At 41.8% G+C, this 20,097-nt stretch overlaps 1 protein-coding gene across 13 annotated transcripts in view; it reads right to left on the bottom strand.

The window, feature by feature from the left end:
• The window catches only part of FAM110B (family with sequence similarity 110 member B), a 147,191-nt gene that overhangs the window by 57,181 nt on the left and 69,913 nt on the right, over positions 1-20,097 (bottom strand). For 5 of the 13 annotated variants that reach the window (XR_013528254.1, XM_078353566.1, XM_035277419.3 and 2 more), the window contains exons 1-2: positions 12,270-12,462; positions 6,828-6,916 (exon numbers count right to left, since the gene is read on the bottom strand). The exons of 1 other annotated variant lie outside the window; for it this stretch is intronic. The gene's annotated coding sequence lies outside the window, so the exon portion shown is untranslated. Of the gene's footprint in view, positions 1-6,827; positions 6,917-12,269; positions 12,463-20,097 lie in introns of those variants that run through there. 7 more of the 13 variants (XM_078353563.1, XM_078353564.1, XM_035277421.3 and 4 more) reach the window with 2 other exon arrangements.

Here is a 20,097-nt window from a genome sequence, read left to right as displayed (position 1 = left end):
AGAGAGGCAGAAGAATTTTACTGTAACTTAAATCAGATTTTCACAAGTGCCTTTAATGTACTCATAGACTAAAACATGTACATGACTATGTGCTCAGAATCACAAGGAACTCTGAAGACACAGAATGTAAATAATGAATAAATGGCCATTTAAGGATAAGAAGCCCACATGGGAGGGAGAATCTGAAGTGGGTCTTGGCAGTTGAGACTGAGTTCCTCCTTTTTCCTGCCATCAGTGGGGCCACTTTGCCTTCTAGAGGAGATGCAGTTATTTTCCCCTAGATGGTTTGTCCTACATGCTCATTAAGACATCACTTTACTATGGGCAGTTAAGAACTGACAATAGCTTTCCACTCTGTGTTGTTGATGAAAATTTTTATTTTCACAAAGGCTTCCCGGGTGAGAAAATCACTTCATTCCTCTTCAGGAAGTAAACTGGTCCATAGGATAGTGCTGACGCTGCAAAGCCGTCACCGGGAGGTACAATCTCCTCTAGGATTTCAGCCCATCGCATGTGCTCACGGCTCCTTTTCTAAGTAAAGGGGGAAGTAGTGTAGATTCTTTAGTGTGTTCTGATAGCCACTGTCACTTCTTTGTATTTCTTTGAGTCTTTACATCTCCTCCTGCTACATTTTAAAGCATTTTTATAGTGTGTAGTTCGGCCTAATAAAGCATTTTTATGGCAAAAAAAAAAAAAAAAAGTTGGGAGGGCAAAGCTTGTTTATTCAACGCCTCGAGCATCTGAGAGCCTAGTCTCTTTGATGAAGGCAAAATTAAAAAAAAAATTGATCATACAATTTAAGAGATAACACATAAACCCTCAGAGACAGCCAAGAATAATTCCAAGACGACTTATAAATAAATGTACATGGTATACATTAAATTAGTTGCATTAATTATGAATTTGTTGAATGAATAAATGGTAAAAAGTTTTAGACTCTGCCAAAAAAAAAAAAAAAATCTTTTTTCTTTTAAAGGAAAAAGTAACTTTTGAAACGGGGATTAAAGGAACTCCTGGACCTTAAGAGAGTGAAATTGATAAGGGATTTTGGACAAGAAGCAGCCCATAAGCTCTGAGGGGCCAGGTATACAGAGAATATGAATAGAATTACAGACACTGACTTTGAGTAAGTGGAAGAGCCCAGATGACAGGTGGCTTTGGAATTTAAATTGGCAGACAGGTAACTGGGAGAAACACGGTTTTACATACAGCAGGGAAGTAACAGGAGGAAGATAGCGTTTGTAAAATAATTTTTTGGTGGGGCGTAGTGGCTCACACCTATAATCCCAGCAATTTGGGAGGCTGAGGAAGGTGGATCACTTGAGGTTAGGAGTTCGAGACCAGCCTGGCTAATACGATGAAAACTCATCTTTACCAAAAATATAAAAATTAGCTGGGCGTGGTAGCACACGTCTGTAATCCTAGCTACTAGGGAGGATGAGGCTGAAACTGGGAGGCAGAGGTTGCAGTAAGCCGAGATTGCGCCACTGCACTCCAGCCTGGGCAACAGAGCCAGACTCTGTCCCAAAAAATAAAAATAAAAAATTTCTGCCTCTTACATGGACTGGCATGGGAGCAGAAACTAGAAGCAGGAGACCAGCATATGGCTAAGTCAGTAATGGGGTTGTGTGGTGATGAAGAGGGGCTGCGCTGAGGCACAAGCCCTCAAGGAGGAGTCAGCAGGGTGAGACACCCGAACAGGCAGGTGTGGTAAGGGACAGTCACTTGGGAGGCTTCTTCACAAAGGAAGGATCTTCACTGACTGTCATGGTGATTGAAACCTGTCTCTTTTTGACCAAGGGTGATGTGGAGCTTGTTTTTAAATGTATCATAGAGAACTAGACCCATAGGACTCAAGTAAAGGTAAAACATACACATTTCAGGATGATGAGAGGCCAGTGCTCTGTGAAGCTCTGCCTAAAGACCATGCGAAGAGAGGGCAGCATTGTTCCCTGGTGAATAGAAGGAATTTCCCGAAGAAATGCAGATTAGAAATATATTCAGATTTCAGTTGCATTTTTTAACCAGAATTAAATATTTCGCCTTCTTTTATTCTATGCTATGGAAGAGAGAGACCTGGGTGGAGGTCTCTAAACACAGGGTCCTGGCAAGCATCACATTTCTCTGAATCTCTGAGTACTCAAAATGTGTGAATGCTCCCTCCATCCACACCTAGAGATGGTAGCACATGATTTACAGGTTGAAAATAAAGTGAGAAGGTCTGGAAAGTCTAGTTTTCACCTGGCACAACTACAATCGCTGTTTAAATCTCCTCTTTCACCTGCATCTGCTTAACAGTCTCTTTCCCTCTTTATACGACCTTTTTGGTCTCTTCCTTGCTCTAATTGATTGAAAGTTTTCATGGTTTTTATAGGTCGTTCTAATATTTCACCAGACATTTATATTTCCTTGTAACCTTTCAATTCTCCCTTCCCCATTGTCCAGTTTCCCTCAACCAACTTTCCTGTTGCATGTATGACCCTGATATTGTAAAGAAATGACCTGGTGTGCAAGGTCTGCTTAGGGGTTTGACAGAAGAACCCTGGGTAGACTTGGGCTTTATACCCAGTGTGTGTCTAACCACATGGTTGCCCTTTGGTCTGAAGTTTAGCCTCTGATTCTCATATTACACACATCCCATATCTACATATTGAAGATACTATAATGTCTACATATTGAAGATTCTAATGCTTCTCTGAAGGGCAAGTGCAGACTGCATAAACACCTCCAGCACAGAGCCACAGGGCAGTCCTTCCACAGTCCATGGGTGAAACCGCGGCCCATTCTTCCTTTCTATTGATCGTTGCAAGAAAACCAGTGACTACCTTTACAGTTACATAACTTCTATAACAGCCATTAATAAACAACTATGCAGGTAGTAATACAGAATTTCTCTTTCATTTGATTTAAAATATTTATATACTTCAAATTACTTCTTTTTTTTTTTTAAAGATAGGGTCCTAGCTCTGTCACTGAGGCTCGAGTGCAGTGGCATGATCATAGCTCACGGCAGCCTCAAACTCCTGGCATCAGGCAATCCTCCCACCTCAGCCTCCTGTGCAGCTGGAACTACAGGCGCATGCCATAATAGCTGGCTAATCTTTTAAACCTGATCTTAGCCAAAAGCCCAAGAAGTAATAATACCTGGCTAATTAAAAAAACAAAATTGTAGGGACAGGGTTTCACTATGCTATTCAGGCTGGTCTTGACCTCTTGGTCTTAAGCGATCTTCCCAACTCAGCCTCCTAAAGTGTTAGGATTACAAGTGTAAGCCACCAACACCCTGCTGTAATTTGACAATTTAAATTGCAATCAATAATTTTTTGAACTTCATAATAAATGCGTGTTAAATCCTCCAAAATAGAATTATACTTTCTGAGTATGAGGGAGACAATCCCTATATCTATCCTTACAGAAGCATATACAATTTTTGTGAATAAGGAAAATAAAACACCTAAAATCTCTGCTACTTTTCCCAGAGAATGCCCTTTCCTCTTCCTCTTTTTAAAAAAGCAGCAAGCAAGCCTCCCAGCACAGTGGGTCTCACTGCTGTGCTGGCTCTCCTGGTTCCTGAGGAGACCTTGCTCAAGGTCAGCTGAGATGGCCTCAGAGGAGCCACACCTGACTGTACTACTGGAATCAGAGCTCTGAGTCATTCTCTTGGCAAACAGCTCATCTGGGGAGAGGCAAAAGTCAGGGGTGCTGGCATGAGACGATGATATGAGTCATGGACGAGGTACAAACCTCTCACTCTGGAGGACCAGCTTTAGGAAACACCGAGTTGGAAAAAAAGGCGTCGGAAAGACCAGCCTGCACTTTTGGTCAGGCCCATTTAACATACAAAATAAATGTGTGAGGGTTGTTGCTACTCCGAGCAACTTCTCAAGCATCTAGCACGCACCATGTTAAAAAGGCAAAAATCTGGAGAGTTCTGGAAAACCAAACTTTCAAGGAGAAACTGACTTTATCAATTACATAAGTTTGAATAAGATAACATAAAAAACAAAGGAAGCCTTCAAGCTTATTTCCTGAAACTGTGATTACATGCAAACTGCACAGAAATTGGTGTTTGTGTATTCCTTTAAAAATGACTTACATATATACATTATTCAGGATGTCTCATGTTCCATGATGAAAAAACTGAAAAAAGTTTGACCAAAAGAACATTATTACAATATCGTTTTATTTCATGACTTCAGTTGCCTTTTAGTTTCCTTAAACAAGGAGCCACATTTAAAAAGACCAGTGCATTCTCTAAAAACAAAATAATCTAGTCATCTTAAACTCACGTATTGAGAGTAGTGAAAACTTAATGGTGATAATAATGCATATGTATTCATAAGGCTGCTTATCTGTAATTTAAGAATCTAAGAAAGAAAAATGTTTTAATGAACCTTAAATGCAATAAAAACCTGAAAGTTAAAAATATTTGGATATGGATAAGAAACAAATTATGCTTTTCACAACATTCTTAAAGCACTTTAAAAAAGGTTTCAATCTATTTATGGGAAAGCTGATAAAAACTCAAAGTAACTTACACACATTACTTAAGGTTATTTAAGAATTAGGTATTGGGGCTAGGATTTATGCCTGCAACCCAGGTGACACTGTGTTGGTAAGTCACCTGGCTGAGTTCTTTCTAACCTTCCTTGTCTAGGTAAGTAATAGCATTGGTAAAGCTCAAGCCAGTTACTTTATGCCTGCGAAGGTAACTGACTGTCTTCTCTGGATGGTTTATGTTGATGGGGAGAGGGGTCTGCCCTTTCTTGCATGCCTAGGCTACATCAGGCATCAACACTGCTCTGTCTTGTTACCTCTCCTACATCCCCACTGCCTTGCTGTTCTTCTTACTTGGCATACGAGAAACTGAGGCTCACAGAAGTAAAGCAAACCATCCCAGTCCCTCCAAATGGATTACTAAGTAGGCGAGCTGAGATGATGTTCCGGCCTACTCTGCAGTTCTTCCCCGGCCACTAGCACTGCAAACTCAACTGCCATCAGCAACCATCCCAATGAGCAGAACATCTTGCAGCCATGTATGAAAGAGGTGGGGTGTTGGGATCACAAGAGGGACCAACATGTCCTGCTTTGCACTGACTTCCCAGTTCTAGCACTGAAAGTCCCATGTCCCAGGAAACCCCTCAGTCATGGGCAAATCAGGATGGCTGAGTTCCTTAGAATGGTGCAGAATGAAAAACATGGGCCTACTGGAAGGCATTCCCTACTAAGTCCACCTGCACTTGGGTGCTGTTCTACAACCTCAGCTCCACAAGTGCTGGTGATGGCAGGTGCAAAGTTCCTTCCAGCAGACAGGAGCCCAGGCTTTCATATTAGAGCTTCTTATATCTGAGATAAGAAGATAAGTAAGATGGCAATAAGAGTGAGAGACTTTAGGGTACAGCACTGAGGGGTATTGTTGGCTTTCTCTTTAATTCCTATTTCTACAGATTGCAGAATTCTGCCTGGCACAGGCTGATTCTTATTTGTGGGCCTAAGTTTGGTTCAAAGGTTCTAGAAGAGCAATCACATCACCTAACAATATCCTGCATAATGCAATAATAACAAATTACAAAATGTATGGCTTACTATATAAGCAAGGGTACATTACAAATGGATGCTAGAAAGGAAGCTGGAGGAAGCTTGAGGAAGGCTGTCAATCAAATCCAAGCATGGGGCCACTCAGAATGTGGAAACTGAGGCTGAGGCTCTGTTCTCCGTAGGGTTGCTCTTTACACTCCTAAACTCACTGTGGACACGAGGTAACTGGAGACGTCTTTATTTTCCTAAACATTTCTAACCTCCTCATTTGGTGGTATTAAGCTCTCAGTCCCTCCATAAAAGAGGGAACCCTCTGTACTTTGACCACCGTTCTCCACTTCCTCAGCTCCTTCGTGGAAGATAGTCTGGCTGTAGGAAGAGACCTGGAAAAAATGTTTCCAGACTCTCCATCAGCTGTGGGGACCAGAAAGGAGTCCTGGGAGTGGTACAGACGTGGAGAAAAGCACACTGCCATTCCCAGGCCTGCTGGCTGGCTATTCTCCAAAGATGCTCCACCCCCTCAGTCTCAGTTCCTGGACTGGAATTTAAGTTCTTCTCTCTCAATCCTGCCACTTTTAAGGGGCCAGCTTGTAAAGATCTCTCCTAGTCACCCACTCCCAGTGCCCTTGCTGCTGACCCTGCACCACCAACTCATTCCCCAAGCAGAGACAGTGAATTTCTGGCCAGGCCAGGTGGCTCATGCCTGTAAATTAAACACTTTGCAAGGGCGAGGTGGGAGGACTGCTTGAGGCCAGGAGTTAATACCAGCCTGGGCAACATAGTGAGACCCCATCTCTACGAAAACAATTTAAAAACTTAGCCGGGCATGGTGGTGCACACTCATAGCCTTACCCAGGAAGTTGAGGCGGCAGGATCACTTGACCCCAGGAGTTCAAGGCTGCAATGAGCAAGAATCACACCACTGCCCTCCAGCCAGAGCAACAGAGCAAAACTCTATTTCTGACAAAAAATAAAAAAATTTTAAAAACACACAGGACATAAAATTCCTGGGAGACTACCCAATAAATAGCACACAGCATTTAACAAACTAACAACTAGCAGATATGTAGAAGGTGTATCATGAAACCCCTTGGAAAGGCAAATGGCCATCACTGATACTTTGGTCCTGGCAAGGACCTCAAAAGGTGGGACTTTCTTTTTTTTTTTTTGCCCAACAGCAAAACATCTGAAACCTCAGCTTCTTTGCCTTAGTGCAATAATGACACAAATTTTCATAGAGAATCAATACTTTCTTCTCAGAATGGATCAAAGCAAAGCAATATGCTTACCTGAAAGGGGAATGAGTGTTTTATGGATGGTAGGCTGAGGTCACAGGAACGCTGTCCTTTCTTAAAATGCTCTCTGCAGCAGGAAATTGCTAAAATCAAAGGAAGAAAAGATTGCTATTGCTTTTTAATTTGATAAAAACAGGCAGGCTATTAAATACATTTAGCTATAGCCAATGATAATTCTTTTAAAAATTAGTCAATACAGGCCGGGCGCTGTGGTTCACGCCTGTAATCCCAGCACTTTGAGAGGCCGAGGAGGGCAGATCACTTGAGGCCAGGAGTTGGAGACCAGTCTGCCCAACATGGTGAAACCCTGTCTCTACAAAAAGACTCCCAAGAAACAAAAATTAGTTAAGCTTGGTGGTGCTGCTCGAGAGGCTGAGGCACAAGAATCGCTCAAACTTGGGAGGTGGAGATTTCAGTGGGCTGAGATCCACTGCACTCCAGCCTGGTTGACAGAGAGAGACTCTTTCTCAAAAATAATAAAAATAGGCCGGACACAGTGGCTCACGCCAATCCCAGCACTTTAAGAGACTGAGGCAGGCAGATCACAAGGTCAGGAGTTGGAGACGACCCTGACCAACACGGTGAAAACCTGGCTACTAAACAAAAATACAAAAGTTAGCCAGACGTGGTGGCTCACGCCTGTAATCCCAGCTACTCAGGAGGCTGAGGCAGCAGAACTGCTTGAACCCAGGAGTTGGAGGTTGCAGTGGGCCGAGATTGTGCCTCTGTACTCTAGCCTGGGTAACAGAGCCAGACTCGGTCTCAAATAAATAAATAAAAATTGGTCAAAACATTTTTTTAAAAGATAGTAAACACGGCAGTACACCAATATGCATTAGTTTTTACAACTTCATTCGGAAACTGTTTTGTTCACTTCAACTATTGTTTCTTTTTTAAAGGAGACATTTTTCCATAGATAGCAATTATGCTATAACATCAAGTTGTGATGAGTCGTATAAATAACGTTTTACATGACATCACATCTTATTTCCAGGACTGTGAAAGAGTGTTACAGTTTCCAGGGGCCTCAGAGCCCCTGGTACACACTCCCCATCTGCAGAACTGGAAACAGAGGCCCACTCAAGGTGAAGGGCTCCGTGGCACCACTCAGCTGGCTGGGGCAGAGCTCGTGATTGCCACAGGAGCACTCTACATCTGCACAGCACCCCCAGGCCAGGAATCATTAATTCTCTCATTCGTTCAACAGGTACTGACCGAACACTTTCTATGGACCAAGTACTGTTCAAGGCTCTGTGGGTTAAGATGAAAAGTCTCTCACCTCATGAAGTTCACATTCCAGAAAGGGGAAACTAAAGTACATACTATCTCGGAATATCCCACCGAGGTGGCTCCATTAGAGCGAAATCCTGCAGGCAGTGAGGGAACAGGCCATGGCTTTCTGGGGAAGCACATTCCAGGCAGCAGCGGGAGCAGCAGCGCCGCTCTCCTCGCTGTGCAAGGGTCACAGGAGGTCAGTGTCGCTGTGGGTGTAGAGGATTGGTGGACACTGTGTGGCAAAGGATGGGTCCACCAATGGAGAGCAGGTGACATGGACAGGCAAGCTGATGAAGGCCAGAGCATTGGAGAATAGCTACTTAAAGGAGGGTAGCAAAGGAGACAGGGGAAAAAAGAAACCGGAGACAAAAGAGCAACTGCTGCCTGCCCTGGGTCAGAGAGCTGCTCTAAGGGGCTACCGTTCAACTCAGGCAGCGGGGTGGGGCACGGAGGGCGGGAGAAGTAAAGGCTGTTCCATTTTACAGGGCTTGAAAAGGTAAGTGTGGAAGCCAGACTAGGGTAACACATGACAGAATCAGGAGGATTTCCTGACTGCAGGATCTGTAGAAGTAGAAATGCAAGATCTGTTTCCATGTAGAGATTTGACTCGTGCCAAGATCTAGTGCAATTGGGTCACCCCAAAAGTGGACTTTGCCTACAAATTTGGCAAGATTTAAATTTAAATCTAATTACATGTATTGGAAAAGCAGATGGCTTCAAGGTGAAATTCAAGTGTTATAATCCAGTCTCAAATTTTACAAGCTTGGCTTTAATGAGCACATAGAAGATAAATGACTTTCAGGAGTCCACAGGGAGCCAAGAGCAAATGACAATTCCTGCCAATGCAAACAGTTTCAAAGGTAATCACTAAATTACTTAGAGTATAATAGCAATCAAAGTGTTTGGTGATTCATCTAAGATGCATTTCTAAATTCTGGGAGAAAACTTCAATTCCCATGGGATGTAAATCTATTAAAACATATTTCCATGCACCAACCTAGTGTGCATTCTGAGAAGAGTCAGCAGGGAGAAGAGAAATGATACTTTACATGTATTAAAGTCAGTACAAAATATGAAAACAGAACATGAAGCCATGCCAGCTCCAATGTATTGTTGAGTTGCGGATGTGATATCAAGATGGGCAGGAAATAGTAAGTTCTGGATTGGGCACCATCTCTCTTCTCCTGAGAAAGGCCTCCCTGGCACCCCTCACCCCATTTTTAAAAAACTGGTTGCCTCTCCTCGGTATCACCAAGCTATGTCTCTCTGTCTGCCTCTTGTACCCCTATTATTATTCATTTAGCTGCCTTTCTTTCTCAGTAGTCACTTCTTACAGGAAGGGACTATACCTTCTATTTTCTCTCCATAAAGCCTAGCACAGAGCCTAGCACATGGTGACCGTCCATGATCATAGAATACTACAATGAAAAATAACTGCACTTAGATGAGAGGCCTAAGATCCCTTTACATATTTTTCCAACCCAGGAACTTGAACAGGTCGACCCTGAAATATTTATCAATTGCTAATGACAAATCTCTTTCAGGTTTTTGGATTATCATAGCCGCCAAGTGACTAGCCACAAATCCACCTACAGATATTACCATGGAAACTCTTACATGCAATATCATGCACTACCTATTTCTCTTTCTGCTTCACAAATATTTTCCAGACCTTGTTCAACCCAGTTACTTTGCGGCACATCATATTTTTCATGGAATGACTTCAGTTTTTAAACTGGTGATCACTTTTCCTGTTGAGACCTCAGGAGAAGTTAGAAAGTATCCCTTATAGCAGATAATGTTTTAATTTAAAATATAATATTTATGTTTATACTAATAGATCTATTGTTGACTGGTCAGAAATGGCATTCTCCCATCAGTAAAGAGCTATGGAATTTTAAGGAGGAAAAAGAACAACATTTTAAAGTGTCCATAAATTTGTTTTTATTTTCTTGTCACAGAAATATGTAAAGAGTCTCCTTAATGTAGTTTTAAAAAAAAGTTAAGATGTGATACATCCAAAGATAAAAGCGCATATTTTGGCTACCTTGCAAAAACATAAGTAACACTTATTTAATCCCGTTATAATAAAGCCCCTTCGGTGTATGTTAAAAGTCCCTTTGGGATATCATAATATTGGTGCATTACGCAGTACATAGATACATTCATATTTAAATTTTTTAAAAAGTTCCTCCTCCACACAGAAAGTCTTTAAGACCCAGCCCTAGGGATTTGACATCACTTAGAACTACTTCCTACATCCTTCCACGACACACACCTCAACAGGGCTCTTCTGCCCAAAAGGAACTCTAGCCGATGTTTATGTGTGTCCAAGGCTTTGACAGTGGAGGAAATCTTCTTAGAAATTATCTAAAACTAGGAAAATTTGGGGAGCATTTCAGGAGACAGACAGACACAGAGAGAGAGATCGATCCGCATCAGTTTATCCTTCCCAAAACGAGTGTCCAAGCCTAACTGTTGATTTGCAGAAAGGTTTTTCTGCACAACCACACAAAAAAGCATAGCAGGGAGAGAGAGGGAGGGAAACAGGAGAGAAGTCTGGACTTCAGGAAAAGAGCAAAACCACTCTCACTAAAGCTGCGCTCTCCACCACTGGTATACACCCCTCTGCAATGGGAACAGGCGTGGTTTCTATCAAGGAAGTGGGATGTGAAATAGAACGACTGTTCCCAGGTTCATTTCACAGCACAAGGTGTCTAAAATGCCTGAGAATGCTGCCAGCTGGTTCAAGTCACAAAGACACTGTATTACAAGCAACAACTATCAAACTTTCTTATTATAGATGATACTCTATTACAATTCATGGCAAATTTTCATAATATTCCTTTTTTTCCTTAAAAAATGTTATTTGGATGCAATTTGCATTGGATGATTTACTACCTGCGAGGATGGACCTGGGAGGGAATGTGGGGTGGGAGGAGGGCATGGTTGGTAAGTACGCTGAAGTTTCCTCTCTCAAAGAATATACTGAACACTCTTAACCAGAATATAGTTTAGATCATGACAGGTATTTGAACAAATCATTAACATTGCAACATTTGGGTTTTCAGGAGTAGAGAAATAATTCCTGATGGTTTTTAAAGATCAGCAAGGCTCTGGTGACAGCAGACGCATGGTGGCTGGCAGCCAGGAGTGTGACTGGTGACTCAATACACAAGTTTCTGTGGACTCTACAGTCTGGTATGGGAAGGACATCAATTTTTAAGTTTGAGGAATAAATAAAAACAAGGTATTTTTGGTATAAATAGGACACTATGGAGAAGGCACACTGAGAAGCAAAAACTCACGCTTCATTTGTTTGGGATATTTGAACCTCAGCTTTGCCCATTCAAATATTTTTCTTTTGGAATGTATCTTTTTTTTAAATCACAGATTGTTTAAGATTATCAATTTTCAGGCAAAAATTAATAGAAATAAAAATGTTGCCAAACAGTAGTCAAAGTAAGTGGGAAGAACCCCACCTTTCTGTGACTTCGGGTCAACTCCTAAGGCAATGCCCCTGCTAAACAAAGCCGAGAGACGAAAATTCCCCTTTCAAGCACAGCTGAATATACACTTTAAATATCTCTGGCAGAACAGAATATATTAACCCTCTATGTATTTAAAAGGCTTAATAAAAACTACAAAAGTTGAGACAAAGAAAGCCATCCAAAATGAAGGCTGCACACATCTTTGAAGAAACAATAGCACATTACTTCTGCTAAGGCACAGCTTCAACATCAGGAGAGTTACTGCCCTGTCCTAATTAGTGTGCTTCACTAAATTCTTCCTGATCACTCATTATTCAGGACAGTCTGGATTCAATGCAAACAAAGTCGACTGGGTCCTGAAACGTACCTACAAAGACACCTAAATTGATGGAACATTGGGCTTTCCAAAACAGAAGCGAGTCTGTAAGCATCACTCCCAAGTATACACATGCACTCTTGAATCCAGGTAAAAACATTATTCCTTGGTTGAATACTGTAAACAGGGTAGCTGTTTGCCAGGCAAGCCTGCGGGAGAATGTATTTTCCTATGGAATGCAGGAGTACCCATGGTATTAACAAAGCAAGATCAGATTAAACAGATGACACGATGAACATGCTTCATTTCACGCATGGCCGTGTTTTTCATGAGAGAGAGACTTAAAGCAATTACCATGAAGTGAGCCTCCTTCACTGACCTCCCACAGCGGCTGGCCGTCCTTAACCACCGATGCTCCACAACAAAGACGAACGCCTTCACTTGGGCGCCTTATTCCTTCTTTAACGTTACCAGCTGAGCACCTCCACCGTTGCAGGAACACATTACAGCACCTCTGTATCTATGTCTCTAATGCAGCATAAAGATTACTGTGGAAACCTATCACACGGACGAGCAGCAATGCCACCAACCAATGAGGAAAAGGCACATGCGGAATCCAGCACATGCTCTATGAGACGCAGGCTGTCACCGGCGTTTAGCAGGCTGCTAATCTAATTATAGCTGGTTTGCTAGCACAGAGCAAAGCACAGGAGCAAATTAAATTTCAATCAATTAAACCTCATAGATAAAATCATCTCTATTTCCTGTCATTTTGAGGATTAAGGTGTCACCCATAAACTATACGTGATTTTTAAAGTGTATTCTTATTTTCCTCCAATCTAGAGAAACAAAGAGTGGTTAAATCAATATACAGCACTAAGAATAAACAATAAAATCAATACTGTGAAAATAGTAGTGGTGCTACAAAATCTGGGTCTCACTTTATTTAACCTAATTAACAATTTGCCACGTATTTGTCATAAAGTGCTAATCAATCTCTCTTCAATATAGTTGAAAATACAGTGCAAATTTCTATCTATAGTGAAAAAGTACAAATCAAGGTGTCAAAAATCATAATCTTGACTACAGTGATTAATTCGCAGTTACAAGAGTCAGAAAAGGATCTCAGAAGTTATTGTAAAAGGAAAAATTAAAGACATTTGGCCACCATACAACTGAATGGCAAACTACTTCTAGAAGCCAAATCCTGTGATATGTGGGTAAAAACACGCATTCTCACAGCCAGACTGCCTGGGTTAAAGTTCTAGATCTGCCACGATCTAGCTCTGTGACCCTGGGCAAGTAACTGCATTTCTGTGTCTAAGACAATGATAGGAGCCACCTCGAAGAATTACTGTCAATGAGTGTTTAGCACAGGGCCTGGCACAGGATGGATTCTGGGTTCTATATTAAGCTCTTCTGAGTAGTAGTGATCTCAACCACTCCACATTCGCTCCCTTTCTTTACAGCGTCACAGCACTCAAAAGAGTACCTCAACACCTCCCCATCGCACAGTTCTGTCAGAAATACCATTCAGAAGTCATGAAGGCTGAGAAGCTAGCGGTAGGCTTGATTAATCACACAGAACCATTATTGGTATTCACTGTTGTAAGGCAAATTATTTCACCTACTTCTATTTTGATATGTAATAAGTCATCACATGATTCTATAAAACCTATCTTAAAAGAAATTTTCAGGAAATTATGGACTTCTAATTATTTTTGTAATGAAATAAATTTCAAAAATGTTTTCTATGGAATATAAATTGGGAAAAGTTTTAATTAGAAGAAGCTGGATTAAATTTAAAATAACAAATTTATGTGAAAAGGGAGAGAAGTCAGGCAGTCAAATGCAACTCTTGAGTCCTACAACTTACTTAACTATTCCTTTTCCCCTAAAGTAATTCTTTCTTCTCAATATATTCTACAGAATTAGCAGTCCTGGGCTGATCTAGTCAAATCTGTAAATCTGTTTAATGCTTTTTTTTTTTTTGTAATCTTTCCTACAAGTAGGTATATTATCCCAAATTCCAATACAAAAATACAATGCAAACTCCCCATTTCTGTAGTTTTTCTCTTTTAATTTTGAGCTAAAAAAGTTTACAAAAAGCTGACATGCTCAAGAGGCATTATAATTTGCTCTGAGGAACCAAATATTCTGAGGGATTAATGAGTAGCCATGAAACAGGAATACTGTTGAAGGGGCATTTCAACCTCCAGTCTTCAGGTACCACAAACGGTTGGGAAATAAACCGGTGAAAGGAATGACATGGACCATAAACTTCACGGGAAAGCACAGAAACTCATGGTCCATAAATTTAAGAGTGAAAACTTGTGCTGGAATGCAAACACATATGCAAACCCTGGAAAAATATGATGGAGAAAGTTGGCTACAGAAAGCGAGAGCTATGCGTGCGACCTTGAAGCATCATCCTCCTGAATTATCAGAGCACAATCACCATTATCAGGAGGTAAAAACTCCAAGAGGAATTGGCTTCAGAGATTTGGCCTAAGGCACAGCTCCCTGCAGGCTGCCAGGATACAGGCTAGTAACACTTCTAGGCATTTCTCTAGGAAACATCTAACAGCTTCTGCCTTCCTCCTGATTTAACAGACTGCTAGCTCAAAATAGGCACTTTGAGCTGTTTAATTAATTTGTTTCATGCCTGTTTAGTAGAAGACATTAAACAGACACTTTCTAAAAGAAGAAAGCTACTGTCCTTTCTTAGGCCTTATCTTTCAACATGTTCAGACCCAGTATTTGTTTTGGAACTGAGAAACAGTTTATTGGGAATCTTTCTTAGTGCCACTCGGCCAGGCGGGGGCGTATGCTTACAACCCCTGGAATGAGCACTCTTGCTTTGAACTTCAGTCGACACACTTTTGACTCTGAAAAATCATTTGTTTACTCAGGGAATCATGTCAGGCCCTCGCTATGTGTAAGGACTTGTGTTGGACCCTGGAAATACTGCAGGGAATAACGGAGCATTCTGATTCCTAAAGCAGCTTCTGTTGTAACGTGGGAGGCACTCATTAAGTGATTAACAAACTAGCAATAAAGATCAGGTTAACTGCAGCTCAGCGCAGGATGCTCACACGAGAGGGGTGGAGGATCTGGCTAAGGCTGGAGCAGATTTGCTGGCTTCCTCAGCTGGAGTGTGGGAAGGACCTTCAAGAGCTGTGAAGGTCGTGGAGAGGCCGGCAGGTGGCAGTGGATGGAGGACGAAGAAGGAGACGCAACCACACACACTAGAGGAGGAAAGGTTTTGTTTGGCCCAAGCTTCCTGAGGGCTGGACTGCAGCTCCTCTCCTTCTAGATCTCCTTTGTAGATTCCCATTATCTTCCAAGTCGAAAGCCTCATCTACTCTCTCTGGCTCAGAGAATGAGGACGTGCATTTTACATTTGCTGTGCTGGCGAAGAGGAGCAGGCACTACAGAAACCGTCTGCCTCCCTGCATGGATTTCCTCTAGTTTCTAGTTGTGTTCTCATTCTCTAACCCTGGAGAATGAAAATGAGGCTGTTTCCAGAATATTCATATAGAATTGTTACAACCGTTACAGTTTTTTCCCCTTAGAAAAAAGTTAGGGTTCACATATAAAAAACGATTCTGTTGAAAGTCAGAGCTCTGGGGTAACTTTAGAGAGTTCATGATATTCTGGCTGTAAGTATCTTGGTTTCAGTTGTTGGTCAAACACCATCTTAAGGAGAGGGGTCTTGGAGAGCTGATTCTGCTCTGAGGAGCAACACTGGGGCCTGAGAAGGAACATCGTGGCTGATGTTCCTTCCCTATAGCTGGGGGAAGCCCTGGGCCTCACTCTGCTCCCCGACCGCTGCCAGGCGCAGGCAGGAAGGACCAGCAGTTGAGCTGTGGTCCAGCAGGAGCCCTGGACCTAAGCCCACATAAAGAGTACAGGGCAGTGGCCGGACGTGGTGGCTCACGCCTGTAATCCCAGCACTTTGGGAGGCCGAGAAGGGTGGATCATGAGGTCAAGAGATCGAGACCACCCTGGTCAACATAGTGAAACCCCGTCTCTACTAAAAATACAAAAAAAAAATAAGCTGGGCATGTTGGCGCATGCCTGTAATCCCAGCTACTCAGGAGGCTGAGGCAGGAGAATTGTCTAAACCCAGGAGGCGGAGGTTGCGGTGAGCCGAGATCGCGCCATTACACTCCAGCCTGGGTAACAAGAGTGAAACTCTGTCTCAAAAAAAAAAAAAAGTACAGGGCAGTTTGGACAGCTAAGTGCTGAGCAGCATTTCTATCAGGAGACCTCAAGCCACAACATGAAATCACTGCAGGCAGAGATGGGCAGAGAAGCCAACGATCTGCTCACCAATTAATGCGAGCCTGGTCCTAGGGGCCACCAAGGTCACCCCATACTGAGGAAAATAAAATAATTCCCAGGTTGTGAAAGTCTCCTTCTAGTTACCAGGGGCAAGACAACTGGTGGGCAAGCGTCTGGGCAGCTGGTACCCCTTCCCTCTTTGTTCCTGACACTCAAACTGCAGTCTTTCTTTTTTTCGTGAAGAGTGTGGCATACCAGGCACTTACTCAGCTGTGGTGGCCTGGTTGGCCTGGGACAGACTGAAGCTGGCTGCTGGAAGTCACTCCTGCTGCTCTAAGGGTCATGGGCAGCAGCCACACTTGGCATCCCTGTGCCACAAGGAGGCCTCTCTGCCTGAAGAGGCTCCCAGTGGCTCTCCAGTGCCTGTGCATCAGCCCCAAATCCTGAGTATGAGTCAGTTCTCAGGGAGGTCACCTGCTGAGAGGGATGATAGTATTGGACAAGGACCTTGCCGGGTGCAAAAGCCCTGAGCAGACTGCATGAGTCTTCTCTGCAGGGCTCAGTTTAGAAGCCAGTTGTGCATCTTGGAGTGTCATTTCAAAGCCTAGTTTTTGTTCTTCTTCAAATGATCTGCTTTTTATAGTACTGGTGAAGGGGGCGGGGTACTACGAGGCTCCGGAAGGGGTATGAATTAAAGAGGTTACTAGGACTCTCACGCTGGAGCCAGAACCTGGTTCTCATATAGTTTCCTGTCATCATGGCTCCTCCTCCCTGTCCTCATAATGACGTTTAACTGGTATTTATTTACTCCTATCATTTACTAAATACTGTGTTAGATCCAGAAGGACAAGGACCTTCCAATTCAAGGAAGAAGACAGATTCAACAATGACAATGACAAAACCTAAACAGGGCTTTAAAATTGCAAAGGGAAAGTCACATATAATATCTGCTTTGAGAACCCCCAAAATGCTGTTGGGTAGGTGTTCTTCTCACTTAGAGATAAGGAAATGGCCCAGGGTGGTTGGTTACAAGACTTGCTGAGCAACTCCACACTCAATTCATTCCTAACATCCAATTCATTCCCACACACAAAAATTATTAATAATCATTCCATGGGCATAGTAACTGGATCTGATTAATCTAATACATAGTAAAGCCATAATGATGATATATTACAACCTAATAGTATTAGGTATTATAAGTAGATAATATTGTTGAATAAGAGCTGTGAATTCTGTTGCAGAAGTCACCCTAAGACTTTAGCTTCCCTTCTGCTCTCAAATTGTACCATGTTTTTGGATGTTAACAGAAATCCTCTAGGTTATGAAAGTGGTTACTTCATCGTTCATCCCCATACTACCTAAAGGACTCAGGATTCTTTTTATATGGACCGTGGGATAATTCCTATAAAATTTTAAGTGTTTTGTCTTCCTAAGCGAAATGCCTACCATTTCAGTTACACGAAGGTTCCAATAACTTGAGATAGTCCTGTTGAGTCCCATCACCAGCCCTTTAATGCATCTCTGTACTTAGTGTTCAAAATCAAGCCATACAATCTTGCATGGGTAATGTATGCTGCTGTTTTTTAAGAAAGATTCATGAAAGAATTTCAAGTATGCATGCCGTGAATGTTTATAATTAGGTTTCAACATAGTCACTTTGAAAGATTAGACTTTTATCCAAACAAATACATAAGCCAAGAACATCATTTGCTATGAAATTCCTTTAGGGTCTTTCTGAAACTTTAAAAATTAGTAGAGGCCAAAGGATAGCTGTCCTGATAAGAGTCGTATAAAAACTTTGAAGGTTATATCTTAAATGACATTCCTAGAGAGAAATTATCTTCTTAGAAAAATATCACCACATATGCCTCTCCTTCTATGCCATTTATTACATTTTATCAAAACCCAGCTACTTTCTAGCTGGTAATCTTTTGTAAACTACTTAACTTTTCTATGCTTCAATCTTCTCATCCGGAACACTTGGAGGATGTTGAATGGATTAAGTGAGTTAATGTATACATAAAGCATTTCGGGAATGCACAGCAATTAGTACACATCATCAAAATTCTCCTCACTTGGATGACAGCAAAATTAAAACACCCAGGCCAAAGGATAGATAATACTAGAAAAACTGACGTCCACCCCAGAAAAGAAGTAGATAGTATAAATACCTAACCCGCACGCCCTGAGCACAACCCCCATAAAAACTGTTATACTGGTAAGAATTTGTTAATAAGATTTAGAAATTCTGGAACTTAACTAAGCACAATTTTTTCCATGAGGCAATTTGGAATAACTTTTTGAAAATTAAAAAATGTGTATACCTTTACCCTGGCTATTTCATTTTGGAAATATCATTCTAAGGAAATAGTTGGGATCACATGCCCCAAAAATGAAATAATTGACGATATATTCAAAAATATTAGAGAAAGGCATTTACCACAATATCTATCCTTTTAATATGATTTGGGTCTCTGTCTCCACTTGAATCCCATGTCAAATTGTAATCCCCAGTGTTGGAAGTGAGGCCCAATGGGAGGTGATTTGATCCTGGAGGTAGAGTTCACATGAATGGTTCAGTGCCATCACCCTTGGTACTGTATAGTGAATGAGTTCTCACAAGATACGGTTATTTAAATATGTGTGTCACCTTCCCCCTCTCTTCCTCCTGTACCAGCCACGTAAGACATGCCTGCTTCCCTTTGCCTTCTGCCATGATTGAAGTTTCCTGAGGTTTCCCCAACCATGCTTCCTGTACAGCCTGCAGAACGATGATCTAATTAAACGTCTTTTCTTTATAAACTGCCCAATCTCAGGCATTTCTTCATAGCAATATGAGCACAGACTAATAACACCTTTACAGGGCAAAAACAAATTAACAATCTTACCATTTAGCAGCAGCCAATTAGTTAAATAAAGGATGGCATGTAAATAAAATTAATGGAACATTGTGAAGTTATTAAAAAATCCTATTATAGAAAAATACTTACCAAATAAAAATATAGCTGAATATTAGGAGAGTTACAAATCAATGTATACAGGTTGAGCATGAAGGTTCCAAAATGCTCCGAAATCAAACACTTTCTGAGCACCAACATGATGCTCAAATGATATGCTCATTGAAACATTTCAGATTTTGGGTTTTCAGATTTCGGGTTTTTAATTAGTAGTAGTAGGTACTCTGCAAATATTACAAAATCTGAAAAAAATCTGAAATTCAAAACACTGCTCGTTTCAAGCATTTTAAATAGTGGATTTACTAGGACTCCAGTTTTGTTAAAGTCACTCTGTGTGTATTAACATGTTGTATCTCCAAGACCATCCTGGTCAACATGGTGAAACCCTGTCTCTACTAAAAATACAAAAAATTAGCTGGGCATGGTAGCGCATGCCTGTAATCCCAGCTACTCAGGAGGCTGGGGCAGGAGAATTGCCTGAACCCAGGAGGCGGAGGTTGCGGTGAGCCGAGATCGGGCCATTGCACTCCAGCCTGGGTAACAAGAGCGAAACTCCATCTCAAATAAAAAAACCACGTTGTATCTCTTTGAATATACACATAGGAAAGGTCTGCGGCAAAGCTACAGCATCAACAGTTTTTCTCTCTGCATAGCAGAGATAGTCAATCTGTCCGAATTGTTTAATATTTCTACTCTGAAATTACTAACACTGAATATAAATTGTTAATAAAAACTGTGTACTTTTTTTTCCCACTTCCACCCAAGGAAAAGGTAAAAACTGCAGGGGGCAAATTTTTCATGAGTGGTCCCCCTGAAGTCTCCGTCTCAGAGATTCTGGTGCCCCGTGCTCTGGTCATCTGATCTGGCCTACAGCCCGTCTACATGGTGCAGCTCAGCTTGTTAACCAGCTAGTAAGCAGCAGCCTCAGCAAACAG

Source organism: Callithrix jacchus, chromosome 16, assembly GCF_049354715.1.
Source record: "Callithrix jacchus isolate 240 chromosome 16, calJac240_pri, whole genome shotgun sequence".
Lineage (NCBI taxonomy): Eukaryota > Metazoa > Chordata > Mammalia > Primates > Cebidae > Callithrix > Callithrix jacchus.
This window is presented reverse-complemented; position numbering and strand designations above follow the sequence as displayed.